Below are 17,633 nucleotides of genomic sequence, written 5' to 3' on the forward strand. Positions count from 1 at the left end.
CCGTTTCCTCCGTTTTGCGGTACGTCACACCCCTCCCGATCAACAGGACCCCGTTGCGAACGTAGGAGGTCCGTTTCCTCCGTTGTGCGGCACGCCAGGCCTCTTTTCCATCGCCTGTTCCGTCCAAGCCCTCCCGATGAACACGACCACACATTCCGTTCTGACCCAGCCGGTTGGCTCCCACGCGTTCCATTGCCTCCCGATGAACATGACGCATTCCGTTGCCTCCCCATGAACACGACGCATTCCGTTGCCTCCCCATGAATACGACGACGATGTTGTTTCTCCGTTCCGACCCAGCCATGTACACGAGCCCTGGCCGTACGTATGCGCGAGTAGGCGTTCGAGACCCCGCCCGTATGTACACATACGTGGCCGTATTTTCTTTCTTGCACCCTGCCCGCTGTACGTACGTGTACATGCTACGTGCGCGCCTCTACTACGACACGTACGCGCCACTACTACGACACGTGCGCGCCTCTACATCCACCAGTATATATGTACGTACATGTTTGCGACCAGAATGACAACGCTACGTACGCTTCGACCAGGTGGGTCCTGACTGTCAGGCACTTCCTTGCCTGCGAAGATGTAGCTGGTGGGTCCCAGCAGTCAGGGGGGCGAATCGTTTTTTTTGCCCGGACGCACTTCCTTGCATGCGAAGATGTAGCTGGTGGGTCCCAGCAGTCAGGGGCAAATGTTTTTTTCGCGAAATACGGTGGCCCGTCCGGTGGGTCCCGGCTGTCAGGTGGAGGAATAATTATTTTGCACGTAATAAGGAGGCACTTCCTTGCTGCGGCCGTGGACCCAGCTGTCAGCCTCTCCACGTACAGTCCACGTCCGATGGAAGCAGTTCCTTGACCACGTTGACCACGCCGCGTCGAGAGCACCAGGGCGGTGGACGACGGCGAGGCCTAGGAAGGGGACGACGCGGAGCCGGGGAAGACGCGGCAGTTGATGCCCACGCGTAGAGGAGTACGAGGCTTCACTGGTTCGTTGCGGTGTGAGGCTGCCGTCGCCGCAGAATAACAGGGGGTGTGGGTGAGTAGAGGGATGGCCTGGCCAGCGGTGGGAGTAGTAGGGGGCGGTGAGGCCTCCGCTGCATCGCAGCCGGCCACGAGAGGCAGGAGCACGAGGCACGACCGGCGCTGGTTTGGGCGGCTGGAGCAAGAAGACCAGAGGTTGAAGAAGCACTACAGCCGTTGGATGGACATCGTACGGTCACTGGAGCTAGAATCATGCATATTGACTAAGTTGACAAAGCCCTCCGTCCCCGTGAACTTAGTAGGCCCACAAGTCAGCCAGCCACTATACTGGGTCCTAGCTAACAGGGGGAGTATTCATTTTTTTTGTGCGTAATAAGGAGGCACTTCCTTGCGTGCGAAGATATAGCTGGTGGGTCCGAGCTGTCAGCAGCGGTAACATTTTTTTCGCGAAATACAGAGACCCTTTCGGTGGGTCCCCGATGTCAGGTGGAGGAATCATTATTTTGCGAGTAATAAGGAGGCATTTCCTTGCGTGCGGCCGTGGACCCAGCTGTTGGCCTCTCCACGTACAGTCCACTTCAGATGCATGTCGGTTGTTGACCACGTTGACCAGGCCGCGCCGAGAGCACCAGGGCGGTGGACGACGGCGAGGCCTAGGAAGGGAACGACACGGAGGCAGGGAAGACTCGGCAGTTGTTTCCCACGCGGAGAGGAGTATGACTGTACGAGGTTTTACTGGTTCGTTTGCTGTCGCCGGAGAATAACAGCAGGTGTGGGTGAGTAGAGGGATGGCTAGACCAGCGATGGGAGTACGGTGGGGCGGTGAGGCTTGCGCGGCAGCAGAGCCGACCGCGGGAAGGAGGGAGCAGGCAGTCCCGCCGGGCTTGATTGAAGAAGCACGACGCCCGTTGGATGGCCATCCAACAATCACTGCTTGTGCGTCAACCTTTTTTTAAGGAAAGCCTCAAATCTGTGAAAAACAGCATACATCCCATCTGCCATTATTTCTAATAATTTACAGCCCATTTGCTAATTATTAAGGTTTTTTTGGAGCCCATATTCTTTTTGTTAGCATTACAGCCCATATTGTGGCCACGGTTAAAAAATTATACGAAATTTTGCATATTTCGGTGCGGTCCAAACTGTTTTTAATCCCGAAATTTCGACTCACATTCAAACTGATTTTAAAAATAAATGTATATCAATATAAAATCCAATAAATTCTCCATGCATAAAAATTAATGTAATTTAAAATCTCGAAATGAAAAAAAAAGATATTTGAAACTAATTGCCGGTTTGATGTGTTTTAAAAATGTACAACCCATTTCTCATTACTGATGGGCCATTTTCTCGGCCAGCCGAATGAAAGCTCTCCTCGTCTTGAAAGATTTGCAGCCCAACAGGCCTGACAAAGCGACTTACTTGGCAAATCACAAAAAAACTGGGCTGTGGCCGTGGACCCAGCTGTCAGCCTCTCCACGTACAATACTCTTCCGATGGAAGTCGTTGCTTGACCACGTTGACCACGCCGCGCGGAGAGCACCACGGCGGTGGACGATGGCGAGGCCTAGGAAGGGGACGACGCGGAGCCGGGGAAGACGCGGCAGTGGAAGCCTGCGCGGAGAGGAGTACGAGGGTTCACTGGTTCGGCTGCGGTGTGAGGCTGCCGTCGCCGCAGGGCCTGGCCAGCGGTGGGAATAGTAGGGGGCGGTGAGGCCTCTGCGGCAGCACAGCCGGCCACGGAGGCAGGAGCATGTGGCACGACCGGCGCTGCTTTGGGCGGCTGGAGCAAGAAGACCAGAGGTTGAAGAAGCACTACGGCCGTTGGATGGACATCGTACGGTCACTGGAGCTAGAATCATTCATATTGACTAAGTTGACAAAGCCCTTCGTCCCCGTCAACTTAGTAGGCCCACAAGTCAGCCTCCCACCAAGGTGGGTCCCAGCTAGCCAGGGGAGTATTCATTTTTTTGTGCGTAATAAGGAGGCACTTCCGGTGGGTCCGAGCTGATAGCGGGGGGAACTTTTTTTCACGAAATACGGTGGCCCGTCAGGTGGGTCCCAGCAGTCAGGGGGCAAACGTTTTTTCGCAAAATACGGTGGCCCGTCCAGTGGGTCCCTGCTGTCAGTTGGAGGAATCATTATTTTCCGCGTAATAAGGAGGCACTTACTTGATGCGGCCGTGGACCCAACTGAGACTCTCCACGTACAGTATACTTCCGATGGAAGTTGTTCCTTGACCATGTTGACCTCGCCGCGTTCCGTTGCATGCATGCGTCCATGGGCGTTGTGCGTCCCCATTGTCAGCCTCTCACGTACAGTCATCTTCCGATGACTCTCGGTTGTTGACCACGTTGACCACACCGTGCCGAGTGCACCCAGACTGGAACAACCCAGAGATGGGGAAGACGGGGCCGTGGATCGCAGATGGAGAGGAGTGGGAAACTTCACTGGTTCGGGTGCGCGGCAGCACAGCCGCGGTGCCGCCCACGGGAGACAGGAGCAAGAACAGAGGTTGAAGAAGGAGCACTGCTGTTGGATTAACATCCAATGGTCCAGCTGCTAGAATCATTTGTTGATTAAGTTGACAAAGCCGTGCGTACACGTCCGCTTAGTAGGCCCACAAGTCAGTCACCAAATCTGACGGGTCCCAGCTGTCAACGGGATGAATAATTTTTTTCGCAACACAAGGAGGTACTTCCTTCCGAGCGAAGATACAGCCGGTGGGTCCCAGCTGTCAGGTGGAGGAAACATTTTTTTCAGCTTAATAAGGAGGAACTTTCCTTGCGTGCGACCATGGACCTCGTGGGTCCCAGCCATCAGGCTCTCCATGTACAGTCCTCTTCCGATGACTCTTTTTTGTTGACCACGCCGCACCGAACGCAGCGAGGCAGTGGACGATGGCGAGTCCCCGGACGGGAACGACTCAGAGATGGGAAAACGCGGCAGTGGAGTCACAGATTGAGAGGAGGAGAAGGGTTATAACTGGTTTTGTTGCGGCGTGGGGCTGTAGTCTGTGGAGAATAATAGGAGGTGTCGAGGGGTGGAGGGATAGCCTGGCCGGCGGTGGGGTAGCGCTTCGCAGTGATGCGTGCTAAGCAGAGCCGCTAGCCGCCGGAGGCCGGACCAGGCGGACCCGGCGACACTGGAGGAAGAAGACGAGAGATTGAAGGTGCATGCCGGCCGTTGGATATAAATCCAATGGCTGTGGATGACACAATCATTTGTTGACCAAGTTGACAACGCCCTGCGTAGGCTTCGACCTATTGGCCCACATGTCAGCCTGCAAAAATGTGGCATATATTTAACCCATGTTTTCTAGAATGTACAGTCCATTTGCTGGGCTGGGTGAACAAATAATTTCGCGTCAATCAGGCCCATTTATATTTTCTAAGAAATCCCAGCCCATTTGCACTTCCTTGAAATACACGTATTAGGTGGGCTCGTTATATATATAATGTTATGTTAGAAGGAGCAATGAATATCAAAGAATAAACCAGAGAGGCACATTATATATATAATTAAGAAATTAGCGAGTTATTGCTCAAAATAAAAATGAGCGCGTTATTATTAAATTGGTCCTTAAAATCTTCGCAAGCTTTTGTACGGAATCACCAGGATTTTCCTTGCCTGTGAGTCAAAAATAACCAGGATTTTCCTTGCCAACTTCCGTTAAACATTTACTTTTATAAGTTAATAACATGTGGGATGTTTTTATAATGTATATATAAGTCTCTATAAAATATACGATAATAGTAATAATATAAATATATATAATGTGGTTAGAAGGGGAAAACATAAATTGGACACAACATTACTTTTATAAGAGACCTGCGTTTTATACCCCACAGTAGGCATACTAACAAGTTCACACACAAATACAACAGAAAAGGTAAACATTCATATCAAACTCAGGTTCACAGGACACGTTCATATTCATTGCCAACATTCACTATCAACAACTCAAAAGATTCATATATACACCAGCTCAACATATCTATGCATCCAAATGATTGATAGATCACATGACAATATTCATACATAATTCACAAAAAGATTCAGATATACACATGTTCAGTATGTTTATGCATCCAAATGATTGAGATCACAGCCAATATGATCCATGGACGAACTTTAATTACCTAGGGTACAGACTGGTAAATGGTGTTCAATCGGAGGTACTTCTTGCTAAAATTAGTTCTTGTACGAGTAAACTTTCGAGTACATAAGAGGCAACACAGACAATCTGAACTTTGCTTGTAGGTTTATCCTCAAATAGTGGCCTCGTGCCAAGGGAGGTTTGAGCAACTTGGGCACTACTTTCATCCAACTATTTTACTGGCTCATCTTGGTCCTGTATCTCGCCAAAATTCTACATTGCAGACGAGAAAGGAGGCGGTTGAGAAAATGAACCACCCAAATTTTTTGTGCAGTTCAACTAAAATGGAGCATCCTTGGCGTGCAGACTGATTAAGTGCCAGATGAATATACGCGTCAACCAACTTGTCTGGAATCTTTAGACTCCATGCCATATAGTTCGCTACCATATGTGTCGATAACCAAAAGGCACAAGTTGGGACCAAAGACTGGACTGCGTTTTTCTGGGCTGTGCACCAAGCAATATTTTTGGCATTCACTCTCCTAATACTTGGAGTTTGACAATTGGCTGACGCCGGTTGATACTCGAATGAATATAGGCACTTCTTGTCAACATCGATGCTTGTCTGAGTGAACTTTGGTGTACATAGCAGCAGCATAAGTACCTGTCCATCTGATCATTTTGTGCAGTTCTACTGAAATCACCCGATGTAATGATTTGCCTGCGAGTTCAGGCTCCAAATTACTCCTTTATGAAATCGGCAAATAGTAGCACAATACCAAATTACCAATACATATGACAGGCACAATAATCAGGATAAAGACCAGTACCAACCTGTGTGTGGTAGCATATCAATTACTATTTCCTTTGGCTGGAAGCCGAGATAAGCCAAGCGACTGACAGCAAAGGAAGAAAGCAAGCGGAGATTAGCGACTGACAGGAAATGACGGAAGCTGTCGAGGCAATGAAGCACCCAAAGTTTTTGTGCAGTTCCACCAAAATCGAGCATCCCTATTGGCACATATATTGAGAGAGTGAGATTACTGTAATAGTGGGACTAGTTGATGAAACATACACTAACAAATAGAAGCACCCTCATTATCTTAATGGGTAAAGTTAGCAACATAGTAGTCTTGCTTAAAGAGAGGTATTAGTTTATTTAATCAGTGCCAATTAGCTCAACTCAACACTCAAAGCATTGCCATTTATCATAGGTTGCAAAACTTTAACGTGCAAAGATAAAGGAGTTTCTCATGACAGTAGCACGATACAAATAGAGATGACAACAAACTAATATGGATGAAGGCCTTAGGCCCATACCAACCTGAGAAAAAAGCTTATTCATGTAGTCCCATAAGAGATGATAAAGCACTCACTGGAATCACACAATAGTATATATTTTTGTGCACTTCAAATGTATGGTTGAAATCACTCTTGTTTACCGGTGCTGAGATTATATCGAAAGATTATCAAGAACTTCCAGCAGAGTTAAAGCACTGGCTAGGATGCAGTTCATTGTATTGTCTTGTGTAGTTCCACTAAAATGTATGATTGGCACAACATGATCCCTGTTTGCACAAGTAGGAACAAGGTGAAACCTTCATTAGCTTAGTGAGAAAGGATAGGAAGACATTAGCATATTACTCAAACAGTAGCATCAAATTCATGATGGACAATATGCAAAACATTGCCTCATTGAACCAATGGCAATAAATTGACATGCAAAACAATAGCACTATTATGTCATGACACTAATAATATTCCCTCCCTGCTCCACCACATGATTCACCTCCATAGACAAACATACACATGTACATGATTCAGCATAGGGTCCTACTAAAGATTTGTTTAACTCCAACAGGAAAATTAGGCAGTAATAAATTAGTGGTACTTAAGTACTCCTAATTAATTAAGTGAGACAACAGAAGTGGAAGGGCTCCCTGGAGGATCGTCTCACATGTAAGGTAGTCATTGCCGGAGCCCTTGAATGGCCTCGTATGAGGCCTCTGGCTTCAGCAAGATCGCCTTGGCACTGTTTCTTCTTCTTCTTCTTCTTCTTCCTCTTCATGCTCTGTTTCTATTTCTCCTCACCAGTTGGTGAAACCAAGTACATGATTGGCCTGCTAATTCAGAATTGGTTTTGTCAGTGAGGGAGTACAAGTGTACTAGTAAAAAACAACATTATTTTCTCATGGCAGTCGGAAAATAGAGATGAACACATGCATTAAATATCATTCTTACCTAAAGGAAGGTTATGGCGCCAATATGGATGATGAGGATTGGAACACAGATCTCCCTTTGTGCAGTTCCACCAAAATGAACCAACTGTTCCATTCTTACATTCCAGTTAAACAGCACAAAAGTCACTTCTTTTAAGAAGATTTTGTGCAGTGCACCAAAAGGTCACAACAGCAACCAGGTGAATTGGATATCCCTGTTTGCACAAAAAGGCACAGAGGAAACAGTCAGAGTCTCAAACAATTACAGGCAAAAACATTTGGCTCAACTTGTCATGGCTTATAACAGTGGCATGACTTCATTTTTACCAGGGACATTAGATTAAGAACAACTAAGGCTGCGTTCGGTTCACAGGTTTGGTGCAGGCTTTTCGTAGGAACACAATTCCTACGGTATTCTTTCCCTTCCAACCGTTCGGAACACGGGAAAGGTGAATAGTGTTTCATAGGAAAGCTGGTCTGGTAGTACTGATTCCATAGGATTAGAAACATCCACGCGCTGCTCATTTTTTGGGCGGAAGCCCGAGGCAGGCGCTCGCTGCCATGCATTAGACAGGTTGCTGTGCTGTGTTGCCGAAATAAAAAAATCAACCTATGTGTCGTACGTGAGGTGAGGACAAGAGTATTCACTGTGCAGCTGAATAAACAAATAGCATCTCATACTGCCAAGCATGCTACTCTAAAAAAACAAATCTGTACATTTCGTAGTCCATCCGAACACATTCTCTTGAGAGTTTCCTCCGGTTCGCTGTTCCATAGTTTTATACCTACATTCCTTTCCTATTCCTCTATTTTCATCAAGACCTATGTTTTCTGCCCCTTTATTCCGAACGGAGCCTAAATATTTGGTATAAGGGCATGGGATAGTGGGTGCACCAGCAGTCCAGCACCATGTACGTAAACAGGGGCATAAAGTGGTGATTCATAGTTTGTTGCCCCGAGAAACAAACATCCAAGAAACATATCTGGGTTGGTCCCATTTTTGTTCACTCTAGCCACCTACTCCTATGTGTGGATAGCAAATCTAGTCCTGGTCATACCACTGTGTACAGCGTTACCCCTATATTTCCCTTTTCGACCAAGAGACCGGTTGGATGACCAGTCTGTACTACTTTCACCCCCTTTCCTTCCTGTTTGTACCAAGTCCGATGTACATACTAAATTCCCCCACCCCACTTTATTTCTTGTTTGAACCAAGTACTCCCTCCGTCCGGAATTACTTGTCATCAAAATGGATGTGTCTAGAACTAAAATACATCTAGATACATCCATTTCATTGAAAAGTATTTTTGGACGGAGGGAGTACAAGATTCGACTCCATGAAGTAGCTTTACCTCTAACAATAGAAGAAAAAAATGTGACGTTGGACCATCCGATCGAGAGGGGCTAAGAGGTAGAAAATGATGCACATGCAACGACGTAGCGAGCTTGGGAAGTAGAGCTCAGGCGGTTTCGAACGAAGATATACCTGAAGGTCATCGGGATGTGGATAGGTGGGCGGCGGGAGGCCGGATCCGCCCACAGGCAACGACGAAGGGATCGGAGGACCTCCCGCGTCGGCGCTCGGCCAGAGATAACGGTGCGGCTGGCAATGGGTCTCCTCCCTCGCTGTCGATGACGGCCTAAATGCTGCCCCTCCTCCCCTTCACCGGTGGAGGGGGATACTCCGGATCTGTAACCAGCGGTGAGGATAGAAAGCCAGTGTTTTTTGAAGGGAGAAAGACAGTGTTACTACCCCTATCTTGTTTAGATCTGGAGAGAATGAGAGTGTGTGAATAGAGCAACCCTAGCAAGCAAGCGCGGAGACTCCGGCCTATATATACGTAGTGGGGTAGTTTTCCTTTTTCACTCCATCAAAACAATCGTTTAAAATTGTGTACCACTACATGCCAGGTCGCGGTTTTTTTAGTTGTTGATTGTTTTTTGAGATAGCTACCCGCTTGTTCCATGTGGTGTTACGGTGTGCCAGGTCGCACTTTGTATCGTTCAAGTCTGGTACTACAAGTCCCTCCATTAAATGAACAACCACCCCCTCGTAAAAATTGTGAACAAGCCCACGGCTAAAATTAGCGGAAACGTGGGTTGCCCCAACATGCATTATTATTTATATTTTCTACTCCCTCCGTTCCTAAATATAAGTCTTTTTTATTAGCCACACCTAAGACAATGAACCCCACATGTCATAGACACAAAAATTGTGGCAAGATTCCCTTAGGCAAGCCAAAGTGTGTCTAACAATTTGAGCAACTCAGGTTAGGCAAGTGTGGCAAGTGTGGGAAAAATAATGTGGCAACATAAGACAAACATAGTCACAATCCAAACAGCCCCGTAATTTTTTGTGACATGCATGAAAATTTGGTTAGTTAAATTTATAGTCAAAATTTGGCAAGGTGCATCAAATCAACACATGCAAGTATCAAAAGGAAAGTCACGGCATGCATGCATGCGTTCTACTCCCTCCGTTTCCAAATATAAGTCTTTTTAGAGATTGCAACAAGTGACTACATACGAGGCAGAATATGTCTACTCCTACATACGAAGTAGCCCATTTGAAATGTGTAAAAAGACTTATATCGAGTGCAGTGCTTTGATGTGTCGCGTCAACTCGTACAAGACCGAGAAATTTGATTACTACAACGCCCTCTCCCTCGTGGACTGAGCTCCGGTGCCTTAACTGCACCTGCCTTTGGCTGCATGACAGGAGGGCCAACCACCTATTGGGCCCACCTGTCATAGACGCAAAGGCAGGAGCAGTAAGTAGAAGCTTTCGCTACACGCTATCCCTCCCGCACGAGGTGGATGGACATGCAGCAGTGGATTCGATACTGTAGAAGTAGGAGTAACATCATTGTTCGTCTTCTCGAAGAGGCGAGGAGCCAAGCGCAACCCGAACGTGGCAGTTGCGAACGCTCGCATGGTGCGGTTCCTTGGAGTACTAGCCAGGCTCTTGCATGAGACAAAATTGCTATTGTTTAACAATTAAACTCCATTATCCATTGGTTGATACTCATTCTGCATAGGTCCACGCGCTTAGCACCATTTCCTCCTGGGGTCACCAATGTTTATTTGCTAATTAATAGCATTGCATGCAATGAACTAGCCACTGCAAGTCATTAGAAGCATGCACACCTCTCATCTCTTATTGGTTGATATGTCAAGAAACAAGAAACAAGGTAGAAGTTAATGCACCGCGCCTAAGTGTTTTGGGACTATTTTGTTTTCGTAAGATGACTTACACACCTAGACGGAGGGAGTAGTATAGCCCTGTAAACCGGAAAGGAGTATTTGCCTTTCTAGAGATTTCAACAAGTGACTAGACTACACCGTGTGCAGTACTCCCTCCCTTCCAGTTTATAGGGCTCAAATCTCAAATCTCATGAACCAAGGCATTTTGCGATTGGAGGAATGTAGCCGCTCTATCTACATGCGGGACATTTCAAAGCATCCGGGCCCGCATGCCATCCACCAAATCACAGCGAGGTGCTACAATCGAGACTCACCTGTCACCCCGGTGTGGCCATCATGACCCGTCATATCACAAAACCCACACCTTTACCAGCAGTGGTAAGGTGGCCTCCAAGTTGGACTGGACGAAGCAACCATCATTTCACTGGAACGCTTGTTCAAGCCCTTTCTTCCCTTTCTTGAAGAAAACCTCACACCAGGCTACTCACTTCTGCCATTTTTCTTCTGTACCGACGAAGGAAAGGTGGGCGAATCAGTTATGCTGCTATATTTTCATTCCAAGAATCTTCTTTTTGCGAAGCACTGACCGATTCTCACATCCTATTCTTTTCCCGTTTTCATTGCGATTGTGGTTTCCTTTCGATTGCTTTTTGTTTGTCAGTTCATTGATGGATCCTGGAGCACTAGGCAAAGAGTTGCCGGCGGACAACCCACTGGAGACAGCGATCTCCAGGAAGCGAGCACCGACCAACGAGTTGACCATGTTAGCGGGCCAACCCATGGAGACGAAGAACTCCAAGAAACAAGCACTGGCCAAAGAGTTGAGGACGTTGGCGGACGAACTCCTCAAAGAAAGTTGGAAGAACAGCAAGGGCCCCACCATGCCTACCCCAGGAACTCTGATTGCCACCTATGTGAGGCTCAAGACCGAGTTTGAGGAGATAGTCACCGTTGAGAAGCAGTATTCCCCTGGCAAGGTGATGGCCCCCATCGAGGATGAGGAGATGGCCCCCGGAGGGATGAGATCCCTCGGTGAGCTGCACAAGGTAAAAAATAATGGCTTACTACCATAGTTGTGGTTTTTGATTATTTGCAATGTTCTTGCTAATATGTTAGGGTTGTACAGGTGCCGGTGGACGTCCTTGATGATTCCGATGTCGTGGCCCGTCATGTTGGCATCGCCCCGGAGATCGATTTCGATGCCGCTGTCCATCCTGTGGACATCGCCCCAGAGATCGATTCCAATGTCGCGGTCAGTCCTATGGACATCGCCCTAGAAATCGATTCCCATGCCCCTGTCTGTGCTGTGGCCATTGCCCGAGAGATCGATGACAAGAAATAGTTGGTCGTGCTAATCCTTCAGGGTAGTTTGCATTGCCCTGTGTTTAATTACCAGAACGATGCATGTTTTCAAACCATCTTAGGGCTAGTGCACTGTCTTGTGTGGGCGGATCTTGCTACTTTTGTTTGATAGTGAATCATGCGATGAATCATGTGAACCCTCTCCGAGTTATGGAAACAGATGTATCCTCACCAGCTTTTGATGTAATATATGGCATGCTTAGATGTAAGTTTCAACTGTTTATCATATCTGCAGGGCTTGTTTGATGATTCTTAGTGTTAGTAGGCTAGCTACTGTGTGAGCTATAGTACTTGCAAAACACTCACCAAAGAGAAACGTTGGGGCTGATGAGCTCGTGGTACGCTTATACTTATCCCTCGTCGATCGACCAATAGCCCTAGCTCCTAAAATTGTAGGCTTAGCGATCGATCAGACAATAGTCGACATACATTCAGGCCTCATTTGGTTCATAGGGTAGGAAAATCGTAGCAAAAGTACAGAGAACGTGCAACACAAAATCATAGCAGTGCAGAGACGTACTCCCTCCGTTCCAAAATAGATGACCTAGGCGGGCTAGTTTGGCCTAGTGGGTTTCAGTGATATGACTTGGTACAGTGCCGTCCAGTCTTCGCGTGTGGTAGCAGTATTGCGGGTACAATAAGTTTTCTTGAAGAAGCGGAATTCAACGAAGTCATGATGGTTCCTTCGTCCGAACAACTTACAGTGGGAAAGTTTGGGCCTGCGATACGACCGGGGTAGGCCAGGATAATTCTGTGCATGGCAGGTGGACCAGGATGGTCGACGTCCCACATGTCGGCGAATGAAAGTATTCTTTCCGATATAGAGGACGAGCAACGAGTATTCATTGTTTATTTTTGATGAAAGCTATTGTCTCCACTGTTATGACGGAGGAGTGTGAAACACGGCAGCCCAGTGAACTTGGCATTTGCTCCACTCCCTCCTTCCTCATGTAATGCCCAGGTTACAGCTTTTTCTCACTTTCTCTCTATCTATTTCCTCTCAAATGTTTTTTACCTTTCTTTCTTAAGACACAATTGTTTTTATGCCTTTTTTTAGAATTATTTTTTTATACCTAGGAGCACGTGTAGAGACGGGCTCTTACAGAGCCCACTCCTTGACTTTGTCAATGCCTCTCTCTCCTCCACATAAGGAGTACTACTCCCTCTGTTCCTAAATATTTGTCTTTTTAGACATTTCAAATGGCTACCACATACGGATGTATGTAGACATATTTTAGAGTGTAGATTCACTCATTCTGGTCCGTATGTAGTCACTTGTTGAAATATCTAGAAAGACAAATATTTAGGAACGGAGGGAGTACTTGCTATGCATGCATGCGGCGGGCAGCTGGCGTCTTGAGGGGCCAGGGCGGTGAGAGCGGGCTCCGGAAGCGGTCCGGACTCTAGCATGGCCCACCTCACATTATCACCATATATTTCTTGGAGTCCGTGCGCGGCGGGTGAGCGATCTCTTCTCCCTCCCCCGTTTCTCTCTTCTCAGCCGACGCCCGCAGAGCGATTAGGTTTCGGCTATCGACGGTTTATTCAATTACGGTCCCACATGTCAGTGAAATTGCAAGACAACGCGTGTCCCTTCTGGTGAGCGGCGTGCGAGCCGGACTATCAGGGTTGCGACGCGTACGAGTCGTAAGTGTGCCGCCTTTTCCTTTAGAACTTGTGAAGCGTAACATTTTCGCGCGATCGATCGATAGAAATCCAGAACAAAATGACGAGGGCGGTCCTTTCCCGCTCGTTAGGCGGGCTAGTTCGAGTGATATGACGTGCTACAGTGCTGTCCACTTGCTCCATTTTATGTAAGCAAGAGTTTACACTCTTACGCGGGAGGAGTGCGAAACACCGCGGATCTGATTTTGATCGAGGGATAACTGTTCCCTGCCAAATAATGGAGGATTGTTAGCGATTATAGCATGATAGTTAGGGCATCTCCAGCGCTGGCCCACAAATTTACACCGGCATCTGTCCGAGGACACTGATGGATGCCATCCGATGCTGCCCGCATACCTTTCCACAACTATATGAACTAACCGGACGAAATTTGTGCAAACAAAGCAAATTTCAAATTAACCGGATGAAATTCATTACATTTCGAAAACTTTTCCTACAAACTGGACGAAATTCATTACATATTTCGCACAAACCGTACTAAAACCTACTGTAAACCTAATCTAAACGATCGCCGGCGCCCGACCACCATGTCCGGCCATGAACCCGAGAAAGCCGGCCATTGCCTTTGCCTCCTCCTCATCCGCCTCGATAACCTCCTCCTCCAGAGCGGCGGCGACCTACCGTGTACTACTCTTCCTCGCTGCCGGCTGCGCCCGCGCACGCGCGCCGGCTTCGTGGTCGTGGCAGCGGAGGGCGGCCGGGGGGTGCCGGCGATCTCCTTCGTTTGCTCCTGCGACAATACATCGAAGAGAGCTTTGGAGCGCGCCCGGAGCAGAGCTGCCGATGTCCCTCGTCTGCTCCTGCGACAGTACGTCCAAGAGAGCTTCGGAGCGCCAGGAGGCCATGGTTGAAGTGGTGCCGACAGAAGGAAGGGACCGGAGGAGAATAATTGTGGGTCTTTGGCTATGGCTGGGAGCTGGGGCTCAAGTTAATATAGCGGGCGAATGGCAATGAGCCGCGGCAGACGGATGGACAACTGGCGCCGGAGTAGGTTCGTCGGGCGTGAATGCGGGCGCTGCTTCAGTGACTTAACTGCAGATGCGTTTGGGTTACTGACATGTGGACCCAACGGGCATCTGGCCCGCATGTCAGTGACACACCAATTGCACCTGCAGTTAAGTCCGGTGAATGCGGCATTGACATTCTGGAGAGACGGTGACCGTTTCAGGCGGGAAGCGCGTGCTAGTGATGGAAGGGGTTTCGGTGTGCAGTGGCACTAAGATCGGTCGCTCACGATAGTACCTACTCTGTACCATACTACCATAGTACCCTCTCTAGCTTAGGCTGTTTTATAGATTGTCGTTGTGATAGACGATATACATGAGCAAGGCAGTCCGAGTATGTCCGTTGGTGTTGAGCCAGGTGAATACATGCTCGGCGTTCGCGTAGGCCTCCATCAAATGTCTAAACAGTAATGTCAGGTACCGCCGGGGAGCGCAGGTGATGGGCTTGCCATTTGCGTTGCGCCATGAGCAGGACTTTGATTTAGAGGGCGACGTGCATGCATTAGCATGCTTTGACAGTGTGAGCGTGAGTGTCTGACGCGAAGTATTTCATTTTCATTTGGCTGACGAGGGTGCATTGCAGCGACGAGTCCGTGGTTTGATTCCCCACATATGCATAATTTTGATTTTTATAGTATTTCTTTCTCCATTGACAGGTAGGCCCGCGTAGATAGATAAAGAACACGAGCTGATGAGGCGCATGCAGACTGTTTGACTGGTCAACCAGACAAATACGGAGCTATACGCTGAGCCAGTGACCGTATAATCACCATATCTCGTATACACTGATCAAAGTGAGCTATCAAGACAAGTTCGATGACCGCCAATGCATTTTACTCGGTAATAAATGACCAGGATTGAAGGGGAATCCAAATTTGCTTTGTCTTCTGTCCTTGAGCTCTTCACAAACCAATGCACTATACGGTTGTCCGGCCACTCCACCCCAGAGCTCTCACCAAGCGTCATTCATGCCACCGCGCCGCACACTAACCGGTAAGGCAGCGATGGCATCCCGCCGCACCGAGTTCCTCGCCGCCCACGACCGCACACAAAATGGTAGGGAAGCGATGGCATCCCGCCATGCCGAGTTCATCGCCGCTCGCGACCTCACAACTATGTGGGAGGAATTTGAAGATGCCAAGGCCGAATGGGTGGTAGAGCAAGAGGCGGCCAAAGCCGCACAGAGGGAGTGGAAAAGTCAGAAAGCACTCAAGAAAAGAGAGGCCCGCCGCCGCAAGAAAGAAAAGGACGCACACGCTGCTGTGGAGAGGTCGGCGGAGATCCAAGCACGGTGGGGTGTCGCCGACAAAGCCGGGAAGGAGAACGACGGCGTCTGGCCAGCATGTGAGAAGTAGTAGTACTAGTAGTTAGTGTGTGTGTCTGTGTCTGAGTACGAGCATGTACCAATACTACTAGTTACTACTGTAGTTTTTAGAGCAAATTACCAGTACATTAGCCTAGACTAAATGGATCCTTTAGGGCTATTTGAGCCCCAACTAGCTCAAACTAACTCTAACCCATGGATCCAAACAGGGCCTATGGCCAGTCTCGACGCGGAGCAGTCGCGTGCACCGGGAAGCGGCGCTCTCTCGGCCGTCGCGCCACTTCAAAGCCGGCGCCAGTGAGAGGTCGCCTCCGCTCTGGCCGGGCATTAATGCGGCACTGACGCTCCAGGGCGACGCTGGCCGTTTCACGCGGGAAGCGCGCGCTGGCAAGGGAGTATAGGTTTTGAACCGTTTCAGGTGTAGTACTGGTAGTTTGCAAAACTACTCAATTATTGCACTCAGTTTCCTAAGAAATTGTGGTAAAAATCGTTACTCCACAGCCCGCTTCCCTTCTCCTTCCTCTTCCACCGCCCGCGCACGTCCGTGGGAAGCGACCGGTCAACCCTTATATAGGAGTGCTAGCACAAAAAGATGCATGCATGACCACTAAAATTTCCATATTAAAACGCTGCTCCGGCGGGAGTATGGCGTATGTTGTTACCTTCGGCCGACCCATGGCTACCGGGCGACGGCGACCAGAGAAGAGGTGGCGGGAGGGGAATGAATGCAGCTACTGTTTGGGTTCGCCTTCCAGCTTAAATAAACGCGCAGCATCACGTGTACTCGCGGGTGCACAAATTGTAACATACGTGTCTGCTTAAGTGGGCGTCACGTAACTGGTGTGTGTGTGAGAGAGATTGTGAGAGACAGAGTGCGTGTGTGTGACTCTACTCTTCGGACATGTACTCAACCTTTCGCATCGGGATATAAGTATAATGGTATTTACTTTAGCTAGTGATTTACGTGGCCATGTTAACGTGGTTGTGTAAAAAAAATGTCACTTCCTTCTTGTGATTTGTGTTATATAATTACAAGCAAGATTCTCGTGCATTGGACGGAACATCAATATGCATTTTTTTACAGAACACCTGTTGTGATTGACCCATGCAGGAATAATCCCATGTGTAAAAACTAATGATATCTCGAGAATTTTATCAGAAAACTGGTATCTCGAGAATGTCATCCAAAAAATGAAAGATGAGAGATAAGGCGAGGAGGAGTGGAGCGTGGTGGTGACTGGTGGTCGGAATGGGCGGAGGCATGGGGATGGACGGTGCCGGCAGGCGGCAGCGGCCACCATGCATGCTAGATTGTTCCAGAGACTTATTCCTTTTTTAATTGCCGAGCAATCAGGTTGCGGGAGATAATGATGTGGAGAGAGGTGTCGGTATCTTTTGTAAAATTATCATAGTTTGCTTTCTATCCTCAGATATAGATCATACGGTCTGTATTACAAGATGGCAGGCACACCATCACCGCCAACTCGTTTTTTTATGAGGGTACAGATGATAAGTTTGCTGACTACTAAAGTAAAGTGGAATTTGTCCATGTTATGCAAGTAAATAAAGGTGATTGTTTATCATACGGGTAAGGTTGGATGAAGGGTGGTAGGAACAAATGCTCTGCCTAGAGCATGTGTGTGAGAGATGGAGTCTTAGTGTGTGTGGGGTGTCTGTGTGTGTGAGAGAGAGAGAGAGAGAGGAGAGAGAGATGGAGTCTTAGTTTGTGTGTGTGTGTGTGTGAGAGAG

The sequence above is a fragment of the Triticum aestivum genome, chromosome 5D (genome assembly GCF_018294505.1).
Source record: "Triticum aestivum cultivar Chinese Spring chromosome 5D, IWGSC CS RefSeq v2.1, whole genome shotgun sequence".
Taxonomy (NCBI): Eukaryota; Viridiplantae; Streptophyta; class Magnoliopsida; order Poales; family Poaceae; genus Triticum; species Triticum aestivum.